General features: G+C 37.1%; 1 pseudogene; it reads right to left on the bottom strand.

Moving 5' to 3' along the window:
• The window catches only part of LOC132016265 (proteasome subunit alpha type-1-like), a 136,115-nt pseudogene extending 117,148 nt beyond the window's left edge, over positions 1-18,967 (bottom strand).
• Positions 18,968-19,169: the final 202 nt, after the last annotated feature.

The following is a 19,169-nucleotide window of genomic DNA, read 5'->3' as shown; positions in this document are numbered from 1 at the left end:
TTTCTCTTCCAATCTTTCAGTCTTGCCGAAGTCAGGACCTACCATACAAACTAAAACTCTTATTTCTCCTGCTTCCCAGCAAAAACTGCTCAGCCAAGTCAGTCCTAACAATCCTTTCAAAATGGCAGGCTTATGCCAGACTCTGTTCCTCTATTTTTCCAAGAGCAGCTTTCTCTCTTCAAGTTTATCACTTAAGACCCACTTTTCTAAGTATCTTCTAGACCAGTTCCAATTTGCTCTTTGGGGTATCATGCTTAATCACATGCTACTTTATAATAGTTTCATCATTTGCTGTCCCAATAAAAGTTTCTCAAAAGCAGGGATTGGGCCATGTACTCTAAGTTTAACAGAGCCTTACAGCTGGAAATAACCTTGTCAGAGCAACTAGATTAATCATTCCATTTTACAACCAGTAGATTTCATATAGTAACTACTTTTGTGGGGACCATAATGTATGGAATTCCTGAATCACTATGTTGTATAACTAGAACTAATGTAATGTTGTATCAACTATGCTTTAATAAAAAGTAAAAATAAAACTAATAAATCTGAGGCTCAATGTTAATTGACTTAAAAGGCTATTGGGCCTTTAGTAAGAGTTGGTAATAATATCCAATTTAGTCTCTGTATATATGCACAGCATGTGTTCTCTATGTTATGTGTGTGTGGACATACATGTATATAAATGTATAAGAATATAGGTCTTCTCAGGGCACCTGGGTGGTTCTGTTAAATGTCTGACTTTGGCTCAGGGTCATGAGATCGAGCCTCATGTGGGGCTCCCCACTTAGTGGGGAGTCTGCTTGTCCCTCTGCCCCTCTCCCTACTTGCGTTCTCATTCTCTCTAGCTTTCTCAAAATTTTAAAAACACCCCCTCTATGTGGATTGATATTTGTACCATATCCCTCAATCAACTACTTGTGAAATGTCAAAGTGTGAATGCAAGTGTTCATGTCCTTGAAATTTATTTCTCAACAATACCAACAAAATACCCTAGCCTAATTACACACCACTTTTCCTAATACCAGCAGTTTATGTTGACTAGGTCAGAGCCCAGTGTTTTTACATATTTCATTTTATGTTCATCTCCTTGATTTGCATTTACTGGATGCTCTGTAGAAAGGAAAGGATATTTATCTTCTCAATGAAATAGTCTTTAAAGTGGACCAATTTCAAAATCTCCTGCTGTGACAGGAACCCCCACCCCCCAAAATTAAGGTGAAAGTTTATAACTTATTTACAAATAAACTGTTTTCTAAGGAGAATGAGAACTCAGATATCTTGAGTAAGAGGATGCGCATATGGAATTGGATTTCAAAAGTGGAGAGAAAGCTATGAAGCTAGAACTAAGAAAGAAGAGATGGTTGGAAAGCAGGAATGTAAAAAATGAAAATTTGGGGAATGGCTAGGTGCTGTGTGTTGTAATCCCTCTTTCCTTCCTGAATCAATCCCTAAGATCTTTAATAAGTTAATCTTCTAAAACATTACATTTTGAAAACGCAACAGAAGTGTCAATAGGGAAAGATGTAGGGTCACAGGCACATGTGTATTCCTCTGGAATAGCACCATCCTGGCTACATTTTATGTTTAAATATTTATTGCTTTTAAGACTGACAAAATGCTATTTTAATTAAATTTACAAATGTTAAATATTTTAAGGGCATTTTATGGAAACATATATAGATGTTTCAATGATTAAAGAAAATTTTTCATTTGGCTAAAAATAGGAATAAAATTGACGTTTTCTGAATAAAACAGTTCTAAAATAAAAACTGAGCTTAGCAATGTTTTCATAGGGTTTTGACAAGTCATCAGATGGTACATTAGTTGATGAGCACAATTTAGATGTAGCAGAAACATTCAAAAATGTTACAGATGAAAATCTTCAGCTCAATTAATTGCAATAATATTTCTTACCTAGTATGTACAAAATGTAAAAGCACCCACTGACTCCATGTTTTTGCATGTTTAGTGATTAATAGTTCTGTGGGGAATGAAATGGAAATCCTTGGGATGATCCTTACCTCTTTCCAGATACCTGAAATGTTTGTGGTAATATTTTCTTCAGAAAATATCATACTTGCTTACTATTTAAACTTATTATTGCTTGCAATCTCAGATAAACCAGTGCCACAAAGTATTCTGTAAAATACTCTTACTTCAATTTAATTGATTTGGAAAAAATTTAGTTCTTAAAAGTTTGAGTTTTGTTTAAAGTTGGCAACCGAATGTGTTAGCTTTTAATTGTTGCTTTAGCCAATCGCCACAACTCAAATTTGTTATCTTAAAGTTTGGGAAGTCAGAAATCCAAAATGAGTCTTGCTAGACTAAAAATCAAGATGTCAAAGGACTGTGATCCTTTGAAGTCTCTACAGAGAACCTGTTGCCGGCCTTTCTCAACTTCTCGAGTCTGCCTGCATTCTTTGATTTGGGGTCCTTTCTACCATCTTCAAATATTTGACTCTTCTGCATCCTTCGTCCATCTCTAAGGAAATGGTGTTTACGTTGGTCCCAATAAAATAATCTGGAATAATCTCATTTCAAGATTAATTGGTCGGCAGCCCTAATTCCACATGCCACTTCCTTCTGCCTTTTGTCACATCAGCTAACATATTTATGGATTTCAGGGATTAAAGCATGGATATCTTTGGGGACCACCACCAGCTACTAAGAAAACTGAAGTTGCTTCATTTTGTAATCTCTGTAATTTTCAAGCATCTGTAGTTCATTTTTAGATTAATATCTTACCATAAAGTCTACCCCTAGAGTCCTATAGAACATGTTTTATGTTTGAGTAGAATTGATCTATTCTTGTGTTAAGAAATCTGGTATCACTCAAATTTGGGGAGAGACCATATGATGTACCAATCCTAAATGCATTGTTTGCATTGTCCACTTTGTGAAGACTGGCTAGGACCCTACGATAATATCCATGATAAGAGAATGCCCAGAGATGGAGAGATCTTTTTCTACCTCCCCCGCCCCGTCACTCTCAGCTACACAGATTATTCTGTAAATGTCAGACTCTGCTTTCTACAATTCGGCTTTAAAAGATTCCCCTCCATTGTACTGAAATTTAACAACCACTGAGCCAAACAATAAATCTAAGCATTACAGGCAAAAGTAGCTCTCAAAATAATGGAATTTTAGGATTGACTTAATAAACCCACTATATTGTAGAAAGTTTTTACGATATTTGTTGTAATACTGTATTTCATAACTGGCATTTACAACTCACAACTAGAAGAACAAATTCAAATTTTTGTCCACATTGAATTTATATAGTTCAATTATGCTTAAAATCGGACATTACTCTCTAAGCACGTGTCTTTATAAGATTTAGAAGGAATTCAATTTGGAGTGAATTACTGTTATAGAATAACTTTGTACTAAATGTCTTTTAGTCTAATATTCTGTATGTTCTATAAATGGCCATCGGGGAATGACTAGTTAAAAGTATTTTTGTGAACACTGATTTACCAGAGGTGGGTGTACAGCATTCTAAGGGGAATCACAAATTTTCCCTGTGGTTTCTCGTTAGTTTAGTTCTATAGTAAGATATTATTTGACCTAAAATTTAGAAGATCTAATAGATGATGATGCCTAGATTAGAGGATGCTAGTAATAGTTGACAATTTCTAGTATTTTATAGACCTGGAATAAGGACTTACACTCAGGTCTGGTTTTATACTCTAAACTGCTGTTAATTACAGGTGTGGCCTCAGACTTCCATTTTCTCAACTGTAACTATACTAGGTTGAACTGTACAGGTTGACTTCTACACAAATTTGATACAGCAAATATATCCCTATATTTTCTTACAATAAACTAAACATTAAAAATATAGTATATAATACATACAATATAGGAAATAGGTGTTTATCAACTTATCAGCAAGGCTTCTAGTCAACAACAATGAAGTTCTTTGGGAGTCCAATGTATACATGGATTTTTCGACTGCACGGAGGGGGTAGAGTACCCCACATTGCTCAATGGTCAATCTATCAAGAATGTGATTCATCGAAGATTCCTGGGGGATTAACTGTAAATATGGGTGCTTAACATCACATGTGTATTTTCCTTGACTCAATGAATTATATTATTTTTTCAAACAAAACATTCCACCACTGTATTTTGTTAGTCTGTGGAAAACTAGGTACAAATAGTAACCCACATAGATAAAGAGTGTATCTGGACTCTCAGATCTATAGAAGAAAGAAACTAGTCCTGAACCAGTCTTCCCCTCAAACAAATGGAGGGGGACCCACCCACAACTCTGCCTGGAATTTATTATCAATGGATCAATATTTAAGAATTTTTATGTACTATTTTTCAAATATTTTTTCTCCCCTCTTCGTGTCCCTTCTTCTGGGTTCTTAATTACTCGCTTAATATTAGGCCAAGAAACATTGAAAATAAATTTATTTCAATCTTTATTCTGAAGATTCATATTTTAAAAGAATCATGATTCATTCTAATGTTATTAACATAACATTTTAATTGAGGGTGTGCATTTGATTTCATTTTTCTGTGACTTTAGTTTGTAAAATTTCTATAGACTTTTGTACCTGATCACTTGATAAGCTTGATCACGAAAAATATTTCAAATATTGTATATTTCTCGGTTCTTATTCTTTGGGGTTTTCTATGATCTATTGCACCCTTAACTACAGAAACTTTTTATAGCTCCTCTCTGTTAATTCTAATATCCGTGTCAATTATCTTCTCAATTTTTATCCTTCTTGATAATGGATTTTCCTGCCTGTGTATGGTAACTTGTTATATTTTGTACCTAACAAGATGCTTTTACAGATTCTGAATTTTTGTTTTCTTCTGAAGATTCAATGTTGTCCAACGGGCAGGTAAGTTATTGGTGTTTCACTTGATCAAGTGGAGATTTGTGGTCTGTTAAGTTGCATTTATTTTGGTTTTACATCTGGTTCTTGGGAAAAATCTTTTCTGGGGTATGGTCTTTATTCCCAAAATGGAATCCTTCTAGGATTTTGCTGAAAGCCCGAAGTGTTAAAATACACCCTCTAAATTTGACATTTGAACATCTATAGCCCCAGAACTTGGAAGCTTTTGAATAATCTACTCTATGCCTTAGCCTTCCAGATGTTTTTCTGTATCCTTTGGAGACATCCTCCTGTTTTATTCAAGTATTGTATCACTGCCAGTATCTACAAGAAATCCTACAGCAGCTTTATTACCACCACCAAAACACTGGAACTAAGATGGTTATCAATAGATGAATGAATGAACACACTAGTACCTCCACACAACATATTATTCGGTAAATAAATGAAGTCTATGAAAATACAGGGATGAATCTTAAGTGAATATTGCCATACAAAAGAAACCCATTTATAAAGGCTAAATACTGTAGGATTCCAATTATATGGAATATTAGGAAAGGCAAAACTCAAGTTATGGTAAAAAAAAAAAAAAATCAGTGGTTTATGAGAGTTTGTCCTGAGAAGGTGGGAGAGCATTTAACAATTGAAATAAAGAAGATTGTGTAGGGTGGTGAAGCTATTCTGTAGAGGAGTGTAATGACTCATCTAACCAGGCATAGGTCACAATCCACAGCACTTTACTGCACAAAGAATGAATCCTAAGATATGAAGACTTATAAGTCCTTTAGGAGGTTGGGGAATCCCAGGACGGAATGCAGAATGCAATAAAGTCATTGAACTGTGTTACAAATTCATGAAAAGACTTCACTGAAGAGTGTATAAGTAATGTTGGAAATGAACTACATAACTACAGACAAAAGCAATTGTGTATTAGAACCATACTTGAGTTGATGGAGTTGTTACCACCAGGGTACAGATAATTGATAATGGTATACATGTATACTGGAACTCAACAATATTCAGGAGATGGCAGGTGCCAGATGTCTCAATGTTGGAGAGGGAGGTTACACACAAGCAAGGTAGAAGAATCTATAATGGTACGGGTGGCAATGGGTCAGAGTTGGAGACATATGAGCCCATGTTTGTAAAGTAAATGAATGGTTACATATAGAAGCATATAGAAGCATTTTCATATATACATTTTCATATATTACATATAGAAGCATTTTCAGATATATGTGTGAGTACATACACCTATCTGCTTGCTCATTTAAGGGTGCCCATAAGAAACTACAGCCCTGTAATAATGAACACACTTAGCATATAGTTTTTGGTTTCTAATATTATTCGGGTTTTAAAAACCAGGGTTCCTTGGAAAAGTCTACAATATACAAGATGAGCCTGTGGCATTTTTGTAGTACCAGCGTGAGAAAGTGCTAAAACAAAATATAGGATAAAGATATACGATAAACATATGTCAAAGACACTGAAGCCAACTGAAAGAGAGCTTCTACTGGTTATTGCTGGAACCATCTAGCATTATGAACAAATGGAGAACAGAAGTCACCTATGCAGAAAAACTCCAAATGCGTATGTGGCATTCCATTTTCAAAGTGGTGAAGTATTCTGAATGCCTGACTTTAGTATGAACTGCAAATACTTCCTGGCAAAGAGTACCATATGGAAAAGGAGGCAGGAGGGAAGTTCACAGTGGACAAAGCTGGTCTACCTCAAGCCAGATGATCAGAGTTAACAATAAGTCATGCACTTTCAATGTGACAGGACAGGAACAACATTTTATCTCTGAGGTCTTCCTCCCCAAAATACAGAACACCAGTATGATCATTGTGGGAGAGGGATCAGAAACCAAAACAAGTAACTTTTTTTTTTTTTTTAAACATTTGACCAGGAATCCTCAAAACACAAAGTCATTAAAAAAAAAAAAAAAAAAAAAAAAAAAAAATCTTTTAACAGCCAGAACAGAGATGCCAAAGGAGATAGGATTACTAAATGTATTGAGGGAATTTTAGAAACAAAACAAATAAGTTAATATTCAGAATTGCTTACTTTTAACCTAAGGTCTATGTTATGTCAGTTTACTAATTATGACAAATGCTATACTAACGTAAGATGTTAATCAGGGAAACTGGGTGTGGGAGTAGATAAGAGCTCTGTATTTGCTTTGTATCTTTTCAATAACTCTAATATTCTAAAATAAGAATTCTTTACATGTAGATTTATAAAGACCTTCTTTCTTTTAATACTGAAAATAAAATAACACATCTAATTGCCAAGTACAGAACAGCCTTACTGCTTTACACCTCTTACATGTAATCAATATTTATATATGTGAATTTGTAAATGTCAGAGGACTATTACTTAATTTTATTAGACGTTCCTCACCTGCTCTATGCAACAGTAAGACTTCTGAGAATCATGCATCAGAACAAGAAGAAAAGCAAGGAAATGGATGTTTGGCACTACCAAAAAATACCGCTTTATTATAAATGCATGTATTACAGTCATACTAGCAGAAAAAATATGTTTGCAAGTTAATATGCCCTTATGCAAAGAATTCCTCTGCTCATATCCTCCCCATACTCCAAAGGACAGTCTTGGCAACAGTATAAGACGCAAAACTTTGTGGTCTTAGGTGAACCCTCCTTCTTGGGACTGGAGTCTACGAGTGAGAAGCAGCATTGGTTTCCCTTGGGCTTAAACGGTATTCATTATGAAAGTAGACATTTATAGTTGTCAGTTGTACAGTGTTTGCACTGAATGTCAGACCTCATGATAGAGTGTTGATTTTAACATAATCTCAAAAAAAATTTTTTTTAAATTTGGGGCATGGAAGATCCTCTTTTAAGCAGTGCTATTCAAAATCTGTTCCATGCCTTCATTCCAGTGCATGAACTTTTGGCAACTAGGTATTAAGAGGCAAGTATGGAAATTAAGAATAAGCACATAGAAAATTTTGTTGTGATTTGAAATTGCTATTTTATAAAAATATTTATCCACAAGGGATTAAAAATAGGACTTTACTCTTTGATCACAAATAATGAAGAGCACTGTTCTCAAGCATAGGGTCTAGGGTAGATGATCCCCCTTTCCCAGAGTCTAAATGTGATCCTCAAGGTAGGGTGCAGGGGTGAGAAGGAAGAGAGGAAAAAAGAACCACAGATGAAGATCACCTTTGACCTTCTTAAATTCTTTAAGAGGGGGTCAACTTCTACTCTCAAAGAGCTAAAGATATTAGATTATTTTATCTCTTTTTAGTGTTCCAGCATTCATTGTTTATGCACCACACCCAGTGCTCCATGCAATATGTGCCCTCCATAATACCTCTCCAAAACCCTCAGTTTGTTTCTTGAAATCCACAGTCTCTCATGGTTTATATCCCTCCCCAATCTATACTTTCAAGGCCATCCCAATCAAAATTCCACCAACATTTTTCAAAGTGCTGGAACAAACAATCCTAAAATTTGTATGGAACCAGAAGAAACCCTGAATTGCTAAGGAAATGTTGAAAAAGAAAAATAATACTGGGGGCATCACATTGCCTGATTTCAAGCTTTCCTACAAAGCTGTGATCACCAAGACAGCATGGTACTGGCACAAAAACAGACACATAGACCAGTGGAACCAAGTAGAGAGCCCAGATATGGATCCACAACTCTATGGTCAGCTAATCGTTGACAAAGCAGAAGAAAAAAAAAATACAGTGAAGAAAAGTCAGTCTCTTCAATAAATGGTGCTGGGAAAATTGGACAGCTATGTGTAGAAGAATGAAATTCGACCATTCTCTTATACCATACACAAAGGTAAACTCGAAATGGATAGAAGACCTCAACATGAGGCAGGAATCCATCAGAATCCTAGAGGAGAACATAGGCAGTAACCTCTTCAACATCAGCCACAGCAACTTCTTTCAAGATAGGTCTCCAGAGGCAAAGGAAACAAAAGTGAAAATGAACTTTTGGGACTTCATCAAGATCAAAAGCTTCAGCACAGCAAAGGAAACAGTCAACAAAACAAAGAGGCAACCCACGGAATGGGAAAAGATATTTGCAAATGACGCTACAGACAAAGGGCTGGTATCCAAGACCCATAAAGAACTCCTCAAACTCAACACACACAATACAGATAATCACGTCAAAAAATGTAAGAAGACATGAACAGACACTTCTCCAATGAAGACATACAAATGGCTAACAGACACATGAAAAAATGTTCATCATCATTAACCATCAGAGAAATTCAAATCAAAACCACATTGAGGGGCACCGGGGTGGCTCGGTGGGTTAGGGCCTCTGCCTTCGGCTTGGGTTCTGGTCTCAGGGTCCTGGGATCGAGCCTCGCATCAGGATCTCTGCATAGCGGGGAGCCTGCTTCCCCCCTCTCTGCCTGCCTCTCTGCCCACTTGTGATCTCTCTTTCTCTGTCAAATAGATAAATAAGAATTAAAAAAAACACACACACACATTGAGATACCACCTTATACCAATTAGAATGGCCAAAATTAACAGGACAGGAAACAACAAGTGTTCTAGAGGATGTAGAGAAAGGGGAACCCTCTTCCACTGTTGGTGGGAATGCCAAGTTGGTGCAGCCACTTTGGAAAGATATTAGTTTACTTTTCCATGAGCCTTCAGTGAACTAATCTTATAAGTCACGTTCACAAAACGCTTAACAATTAACTGTGGGAAATATATGGGGAACTAGAAACATTTCATCCTGTGAACGTTAAGGAAGGAAAATACAAGGCTGAACTATGTGATCACAAGATTAGTCATGCTTATTTTTCACGGATTGATTTTTGGATTACTGCATAAGGATAATGATGATACCTGAAGAAATGTACTGATGTCTTTTCATATATCGTGAATTGGAACTATAAAGAAAAACATTGATTTTTTATTTATGGCCTGTGATGTATTAGGAGTTCTTATGATTTCTTACTTTGGAGAATTTAGTTCAGCTTTTTGAAACTACAGGTAAACTTCCTCTGCCCTTCTATACTACAAACATCAGTTTTAATTTTGAAATGTGTATGATGGCATATTCATTTTTAAACTCCATTTATCTGTTCATATAAATACATATATTTTTAAATATTTTACTGGACAGAGAGAATGCACAAGCAGGGAGAACAGCAGAGGGAAAGGGAGAAGCAGACTCCCTTCTAAGCAGGAAGCTCTATGTGGGGCTCACCCAGGACCCTGGGATCATGACCTGATCTGAAGGCAGACACTTAACTGACTGAGCCACCCAGGTGCCCCTCATATAAATGTATTTATATATAGACTCCCCATTTGTGATTCCATGTTACTGCCTTGAAAGTCGCTACTCCTCACCTCTGCCTGTGGGGTACTACCTCTGCTAGGTTTGCACTGCTCAATCCCAGAATCTCACATTTGTTCTTCTCAGGTTTCATTATGCCCAGGATAAGGTCCTTGGTCTGTATCTTAGTTTGGGTTGCTTTAACAAATATACTATAGACTGAGTGGCTTGAAATATATATATATACACTTCCTCATACTCCTGCAGACTGGGAAATTTAAGAGCAAGTTGTCAGCAGATCTAGAGTCTGGTGAAAGTGTACTTTCTGATTTGTAGAACTTGCTGTGTCCTCAGAGGTTGAGAAGGAGTGAAAAGGGGATGGGGAGGGTGGGAAAACAAGCACTCGTGTGTTTCCTACAAGGACACTAATCCCATCATGGGTGCTCCATCCTCATGACCTAGTTACCACCAAAAGGTCCCCCTACTTCCAGATACTATGTACATCGATGATTAGGATTCAATATGTGAATTTTGAAGGGACACATTCAGTTCATAGCATTATTTCCCTGGCCAAACATAATTCATGTCCTTCTTATAAGTAGAATATGTTCATTCTATACCCCCCAAATCTTAAGACTTTAGGAGTTGATGTGAAGATTTAAGTACAACATCTCACGTAAATGCCATCTAAATCAGATAAGGATGAAACTTAAGGTATGATTCTTCACAAGGCAATAAAATAAAATAAATAAAATAAAATAAAATAAAATTCCTCCAGCTGTGAACCTATGAAACTAATTATGTGCTTTCAAAATACAATGATGACCAGAACAATTCTTACAGATTTTAATATTATTTTACTCTCCCCTTTTCCTACATTTCCATGGAAATGTGTTTGTGAGCTAGTCACAGTTTCTCTTGTAATAACATATATATTTATTTTACTATAATTAGTGCCTTGAACTAAGAAGTGCTCAATAAAGATGCTGAGTTGCTCTGAAAAAAAAAAAAATACAGTGATGAGATGGATGGGAAATGGACTTTATTCCAAAAAGGAGAAATATGAAGAATGGGGTGATTGGTCCTGAACAAGTCTAAAACCTGATGAGTCAAACTCCATGAGATCTTAAAACTTGAGAACCATCATCTTTGTCTCAATTCTCTGCCTTTTAGATCTACTGAGGTGACAATGTCACCCCCACAGATCAGAGGGTACTATGCAATCCTTGTTTTTGTGCATGGACATTGCTCCTCTTGAGATAGAGTTGTGCCCTTGAGGCTCCAATAGGTTGCCTGACCCTACAGTTTCTGTTGGACGTCTAGACAGTAACCCCAATGATCTGAGTCACTCTTGGTGTCCTCCTTCCCTTAATGAACAGCACATATTCACAGGCTTCCTTCATTCCATCTTGGTTTTGGTTTCCTTTAGTTGCAACTGACTGTATCTCTGCTGGTAGTCCCATCTCTGTTCCTAGGGACTCTCAAGATTGTTGATTAAAGCAATGGTATGCCCCACACCAATCTCCTTATCAAAAGGTCATTCTATCACATCCTTAATGTTTTCTTCCAAACACATTGTGCTCATTTTTTGTAGTATGGAAAATTTTAAGTATTTAAGCTATGGTTTCCTTTTACTTAATTTCATTTTCAGTTTATCCCCTGCATTTTACTAAATAGTCAGGAGGACCTAAGCCTCAAAGCTTTGCTTAGAAATCACATCAGCTAAATATATAGTTTCCCTGCTCAGAAATTTCACCTTCTATAAAACACAAAAACCATGAACACCATTCAGCCAAGTTCTTTGCCACTTTATAATAAGGATTGCTTTTTCTCCATTGTCCAGTAATAGGTTTCTTGATTCTGAAATCTCATCAGAATGGCCTATACTATATTTCTCTAATGTCTGCAATAATGTGTTCTATAAGATGGAAGCCTTTTCTATAGTTATCCTCTGATCTCTTACCAGTTCACCTTTAAAATTCCCTTAATGGCTTTCTCTAGCATGTACCTCAATACTCTTCCAGCTTCTAATTATGACCCAGTTGCAAAGCCACTTCCACATTTTTAGATATTTGTTCCAGCAGCATCTTACTTCTTGGTACCAATTGCAGTCTTCCTGTACAGGCTAATCTTAAAAAATACCATAGACTGGGGACTTAAACATTTCTCACAGATCTGGAGACTGGGAAGTCCACGATCAGGATGTTGGTTGATTCAATGTCTTATGAGAGCCCACTTCTGGTTTTCAGTGGTTGTCTTCCCATTTATCCTCACATGAGGAGAAGCGGAGAGACACGCCCCACAAGAGTGCTTGTGTTTCTTCTTCTGAAGGCACTAACCCCATTAGGTGGGGTCCACACTTGTAATCTAATTACCTTCATTGTCCTCCCTTCCCAATACCCACACACTGGAAATTAGGAAATTAAATTTTAATGTATACATTTTATGGAAGCAAACATTCAATCTATAGTTGTCAGTATACAAAAACAAAGATAAGTATTATTTTAGGCTAACTATGTTCAAAGCAGCTGAACTAATTGTTACATCTGGTGATGAAGCAATAAAATATACAATTCAAATCCCTCAGAGTGAGAGTTCTCATGCTCATGCATATTGAGATGATTTTGCTCACTTTGTTCTATATAATTTTTCTATCATCAGCCTTATGTTAGGGGTAAAGGTCTGGCTACAGACCTCTTACCAGGGATGACGGTCACTTGAAATCTAAATGCTGACAGCATCACTTAGTGTGATGACTAACATCCTTACAATTGGTAGAAATAAAAATTCAAGGGAAAGCTGGGTGAAAGCAAGATATTTCACTAGGATTCTTGGCCATCTTGTAAAGGAATTAGGGACAATATCAAATGAGATAGCTCTACGTAAGATTGTATACAGGTTCCATACAACACTTTTCCTACCCTTTTCATTTCTCATGGTAAAACCCACCTGAGGGCCCTAATTACTGATTAAACCAAAGGAGGGATTTTTTTTTTTTTTTTGACTTGGGTAACACTTCCGCTCTAATATGACCATGTTCTAACTTATCTTTACATATAGGGGTGGGAATGAGGAGAATTAAGTTGTCAAGTGTTATCTTTTATTACTGTAAGATTAATTTCTTCTTAAAACAGTTCAGTATGTTATTTCTTCCAAGGCTATTGGACCTAGTCAGTAGGTCAGGCAAGCTAATAGGATTTGAAAAGGATGAAGCAGTCACCCCTTACAAACTTTGCCAATGGTGACCATTGAGATAAGCTCTATAGAGGTGAACATGTTAAGTCATCTTTAGGGGAGGGGTGAGAAGGTATACATGACTGGAAAAGACTAAGGGAAGAGTGGGAGGAATAGAATTGGAAACAGAGCTACTGACAACTCAAGCTGTTTTGTTGTTAAATGGGGCAACTCCAGTAAAGGAATTCAATTAATATAGGTTTGTTAGATCGTCCTAACAAAAGACTTGAGCATCTATTTGGTCGCATACACTAAAGCTGAACTATTCTCTGGCCAGGTTTTTAAAAACAGTTCATAGATTACCCATTAACTAAAAATTCAGCCAGAATCATTCTCAACACAATACCTTATGGAAGTTGTTTAATGTATCCATCAATCCTTTATTTCTTCTTCTTTTTTTTGGGAGGGGGGGCAGGGACAAAGTTAGCTTTTGCTCAATACCTTGTGTCCAGTCCCCAGTATCAGTGGCTATACCAAGGTATAGTGTCAAAGTCATCTTTTGCTCTTGCTAGCCAAGAGACCAAAAATGATGAGAGAAAAAACAAGGACTGAAATATTCAGTATCACCTTCTCTATCACCAGTAAAGCTGGAACCTAGTTTCTCTGAACTTCAGGTTAAAAGAGAAGCCTGAGCTGAGGAAGTTTAAAAATATATTTTATTTGAAGGGGGTGGGGAAAATATAAATGGGGGTGGGGCAGACAGAGAGGGTCCAAGAGACTCCCTGCTGAGCATGGAGCCTAATGAGGGCTGGGTCCCAGGACTCCAAGATCATAACCTCAGCGGAGGTCAGACACTTGACCAACTGAGCCACCCCGACATCCCCAGAAAAGTTCTATTGACAGATACCTGACGGGTGAAGCTGAAGAGTTTGCAAACAGAAGAAAGGACAGGAGCGTGATAGCCCAGCTAAGCTTTGAAAGGGAGCTTTGGGGATACAATGAAGAGTGTGTGAGGAGACTACACAGAAGGGATTTTTCTTTCCCTATTTCTCTGTCCCCTGTATAGATGTACAGAGGAATAAGGAATGACTATCATTTGTATTTTAAAAGGGTTTGGTCAAAGGAATGGGTGTTTCCCAGAATATTTTAAATTTTTCACTTATGCAAAAGCCTGATTCTAATCTAATTTTCACTGTTAGTGATGAAGCATCTCATGAAACATTTAAAAGATGTGGTCTGTTTCCCCAGAGGATATATAATTCAGTCAGGACTAACATCAAACAATGAAGAGATATTTCTATCTTTTGTTGCTTTAGTTATAAAAGTAAAAAGCCAACCTCAGCTGTTCAAAAATACCCAAGTGCTGAAGGGAATTGTTAGAGGGATGGCAGCAGCTGAGTTGGGCTTAGTCTGGGAAGGCTCCGTGTTGCTAATTCCCTGAGTGACTCATACTTTCCTTGCAACAACCTTGAGTTTCCTGCCTCCTGTTTGAAATTTAGCCTTAGTGTCTTCATTTTTAAAATGTACATTATATGTGGGGGGGGGGGGGAAAGTTGCTAGACAACTTTAGAACAATTTCTAAATATTGAGAAAGTTACCTGAATTTGTTAGATGTTACAGTTATACAGTCTATTTTCCCCTGATTCACTGGGTTTGGTCCAATTACTAATTACCCTTTTCATACCATTGCTCTTTAAAATTGGATAAGGCAAAAAAAAAAAAAAAAAAAAAAAAAAAAAAGGATAGGGCCTATTTGAAGATCAGTAGTAGAGGATGGGAAGTAAGCACTTGGGAAGGAATAGGGAATAAGTAGGGAAGATCAAGTACTAGATCTATAGTTTAGGTGTTGCCATGGCAACGACAAAGGCAGGGCCTTAGAATGCCTATGAGAGAAACCCTAAGGGCATCAGGAAGAGTGGAAAAGTGAGAACTGTGAAGGAGAGAAGTGAGGAATGGAATATGCATTGTAAGGGTATGCAACAGGGTGATAGGAAGGAAGTCACTCTTTTATCCAAGTCTGACCCTAAAAGGACTAGGATGAACCATCCATTGGTATATTGATTCAACCAAAACACCCTTCTGTGTGCTATACACCAGGCTAAAATGTGGGAGATTAACATGTTTTTCCCCCCCAAAGCAGTACTTAGTTAAGAAATACATTTTTGTAACAAAAAAATACATTTATTGTTACATAACTGTTACATGTTATAAATGGACATTACATAATATCCATTTGCTGTCACTGCTATTTGTCTTAAGAGAAAGATGCTTCTAAGTTGTTTTACTGTATATTTTCTACTACTTATTTTCTCTATTGGTATTGGTTTCCCCAACTTTGTCAGCATACTCATTCATTCACAAATTTTTATTGAGGTCATCTGTGTACCAGCTAGTGGAGATTCAAAAGTGAGCAAAGAAGACAGAGTCTCTAGATGATATTACATAGTTACTACCTAGTCCCATCATTTGTTTACAATAAGGTAGACAAAGCATTTAAAAAGTGGTCACACAAATAAGTAACAAACACCACTTAGAGATCAAGGCTCTCATAAGTATGTTTTCTTTGTAAGCATTGCTATTAACTATCACTATTTACCCCCCGATAATGGTGGCAGTGTGTGTAGTCCTGGTGAGGCTTGAGGAATCAGTCTTGAGTTTAAGGAAATCAGTATCTACAAGACAGGCACCCCTCTCAACATTGGTGGGAAATTGGTAGGTATCGAGTGCCAAAACAATACTTCCCAAATGTCTTGAAATCATCCTTAGGCATTTTATTCCCACCCCGAAATGATACTATTCTGATAGGACTTCATCTCAAAGTCAAATGTACTTAAGATATTCTCGTCTATAGTCATGCTTTTTGATCAATATGCATTGAGTGCCTGCTCTGTACAACTGTCTGTCAACTTATGCTAGAGATCAGGAGAAATAGGCAGTGCAGACTCAGCCCTCTCACTCTGAAATTTACATTCTTACTAGAGTGGGAAAGGCAAGGCAGGCATTAAGTTACTAATGATTATTTACAAAAACTCTGGTAAGTGACACAACAGAAGATAGAGAGGGTCAATAGATTATAATGGGGAAAATGGACATGGTTTGGAAAGAAGGCTAACGGAAGTACTTGAGAAAGGGACATTTAAGTAGAGGTCATAATGCAGCCAGATGAAGAACTAGAAACCAAAGACGCAAACTTTGGGGTTGAAAGGAGCAAACGACATGAACAGAAACATTTTACTATAAATTCAGATGGAGAATGAAGGTCACTTTTTATTTCCCTTTAAAGCAAACTAAAAAGGACTCCAGTCATGCAAGATGGGGAATTTCTGTTCCTATCCCGGCTTCCAGCTACATTTGTCACAGCCACATGATAGATCTTCACCTGAAGAGACTTTTCAGGAAAGCCTTCCCAGTTATCAATTCACTAACGTCTAAATACTTGCAAATGTAGTCTGTTTGGGGGGCTTTTAAGCCCAGCTGCTCCACTGTTCCTGTGCAATCTTGGGCATGGGAAACAGTCTGTGGAGAAGACCCCTGACTCTGGGGTTGCCATTTCCCCTAGATGGATCACAGATCTTCCCTAGGATCTTAGGAGGAAGCCAACCAAGGAACCGTTCTACTAGTTCAGCTTCCTAACAGCCCTCAATTTCACACCCCTAAGAGGGACTGCTCTCCTTATCTTGCACAAGCCACTCAAATAACTCAGGCTACTAAAAAAAAGCAAGTGGCTTACAACTTTTGTTTTTGGTATTTCCAAGGCAATGAAACAAAAGTTTTGAGTACCTGGTAAATTTGAAGAAACACTCAAGGACAAAAATGTAACATCTCAAGTTATGATGCTGTACATATATTTAGAAGAAAAAAAAAATCAAATATGCAACAGTGACCGAACAGGAAATTTTGTGAGAATTCCATTATTTAGAGAGGAATAAAGTCATACATGGTCTTGAGACCACCTATGGTACTCGGAAATCATGTTAATATTAGCATCTGTTAATGTTCATGTACATTACAATTACATTTATAGTGTAATGACAAAATTTAGGACACAAAATATACATAGGTGTGTTTAACTTGATTTTCTGAAGTTAGAATAGTAGGCGTATAGATATTATATAATTATATAACCTATATAATTATATAATATATAATAGCTATATATTAAAATTTAAGTTACTGTGAATAGAAAAGTCTAATTAGGGGGCCATCCAAACTTTAGAACTGTCTAATAGCCACACAAAAACATACAAAATTAAGGCTGTTGTGGGAGATGCTTCACACTGTTCACTTTCCAGAGTGTATTTCTATGTTTCTCATCAGCCAATCATGCTGGAGTAAAGGATGTAGGAAAAGATCTAAATTTGTTACATGGTCATTTTTATCAATATGAAAGTTCAAAATCCTGAGTATCATGTAGGCAACTGAGAAGTAAGGGCTTTTTTTTCTTCATTTTAGAACTTTTCAAAAATACCTGTTTTTATCATGACAAAGGGACATGAGAGGAAAACAGCATAGAGAAAAAGGTAAATCAAACCCAGGACTGGATGCAGAACGCTTGAGCTGGAGAGGATAGGTCTTGTCCTGAAATATTTTAATTTCATCCAGACATACACCAGGGCTTATCTGACAGAGAAAGAAGAGGATGTTCTAAGAAAAGGGAGAAAGATTGGAAGGCATTAGAGAAGTAGATAGTTTTAATTTGAAGCTATGTGGCTTGGCTCTGATGCATGTGAATCAGAGATTGAGTCACTGAGCAATAAAGGCATTATGGGCTATTTGGAGAGAAGGGGAATTATGTTGATGTTCGTGAGAGGGAGAGCAAGCCAGGGAAACAGAATCTTGATGTTCATAAGGCTTAGGCACCTAGGCAGTATCTGCTGCCTACTTACAAATGTTGGCAATGACAAATTGATGTTCATTCAGCATTTATACAACAGGTATTTTAATTCTGTTTCTGGTTTATGGTAGGCACTAAATCCTGAGGTTAGGACTATAGACCAGGAACAGAGTAGTTAAGAACCATCAAAATGTTACTAACTAATGTGATGGTTTTGCTTCCAGTGCTATTTGAATGATAAAGGGGCCCCTGAATTGTTGTTTTCATTAATTCACTAACATTTCAACAAGGTCTCAATTAATCATTTAGTAAATCTCTGTCAGGGTTAAGGAGCACCAGCACAGTTCCCCTCTCTAAATTTTCTTTAAGAGGAAGTTTAATGTAGGTTTATAGGATATCGAAGGACAAAAAGGAAAGGTTCCTTCACATGATAATCATAGGGACTATAAGGTTTGAAAGTTCTGCTAGGCTAACATGAGGCATATCTTTGTATGAAGTTCAATACCATGGTCCAATAAAAGTGCAACGACATTTGCAAGAGGAGTAATAGCCTAAAAGGGGGGGCCTGAAAGAGGGAGGAGGAAAAAAAAATACACAGGGATGAGGGGCTACAGAAACCTTGCATAGCACTGCCTTGTAAGCAGTCTCCCAGTATAATACAGAAGTAGGACTAGGAAAAGCTAGAATCTCTCAATTCAATTCTCAATTCACATTCCTCCCTGTCACTATAATGAGGACTCTCCTACATTTCCCATCTTTTCAGGCACAGGTTTTTGACTGCCAAAGAAGTAATCCAGGAACCACTCATCGCCTTCCTGTATCATCTTACAGCTGCCAAGAAAGAACAGAACCATGCCAGAGAAGCATTGGACCACTGACCACTTGATCAAAACCGGGTATCCACAATGCCGGAAAATCCCACGAGGCTGCAGCAGCCACAGCAGCCCGGTAAATATCCCCGCATATCCTTGTTGCAAGATATTAAGATGAATTCTCGGGTTAGGCAACACAAAATAACAGAAATAA

This window comes from Mustela nigripes, chromosome 4 (assembly GCF_022355385.1).
Source record: "Mustela nigripes isolate SB6536 chromosome 4, MUSNIG.SB6536, whole genome shotgun sequence".
Classification (NCBI taxonomy): domain Eukaryota; kingdom Metazoa; phylum Chordata; class Mammalia; order Carnivora; family Mustelidae; genus Mustela; species Mustela nigripes.
The sequence above is the reverse complement of the archived record's forward strand: the minus strand, read 5'-3'. Positions and strand labels throughout refer to the sequence as shown.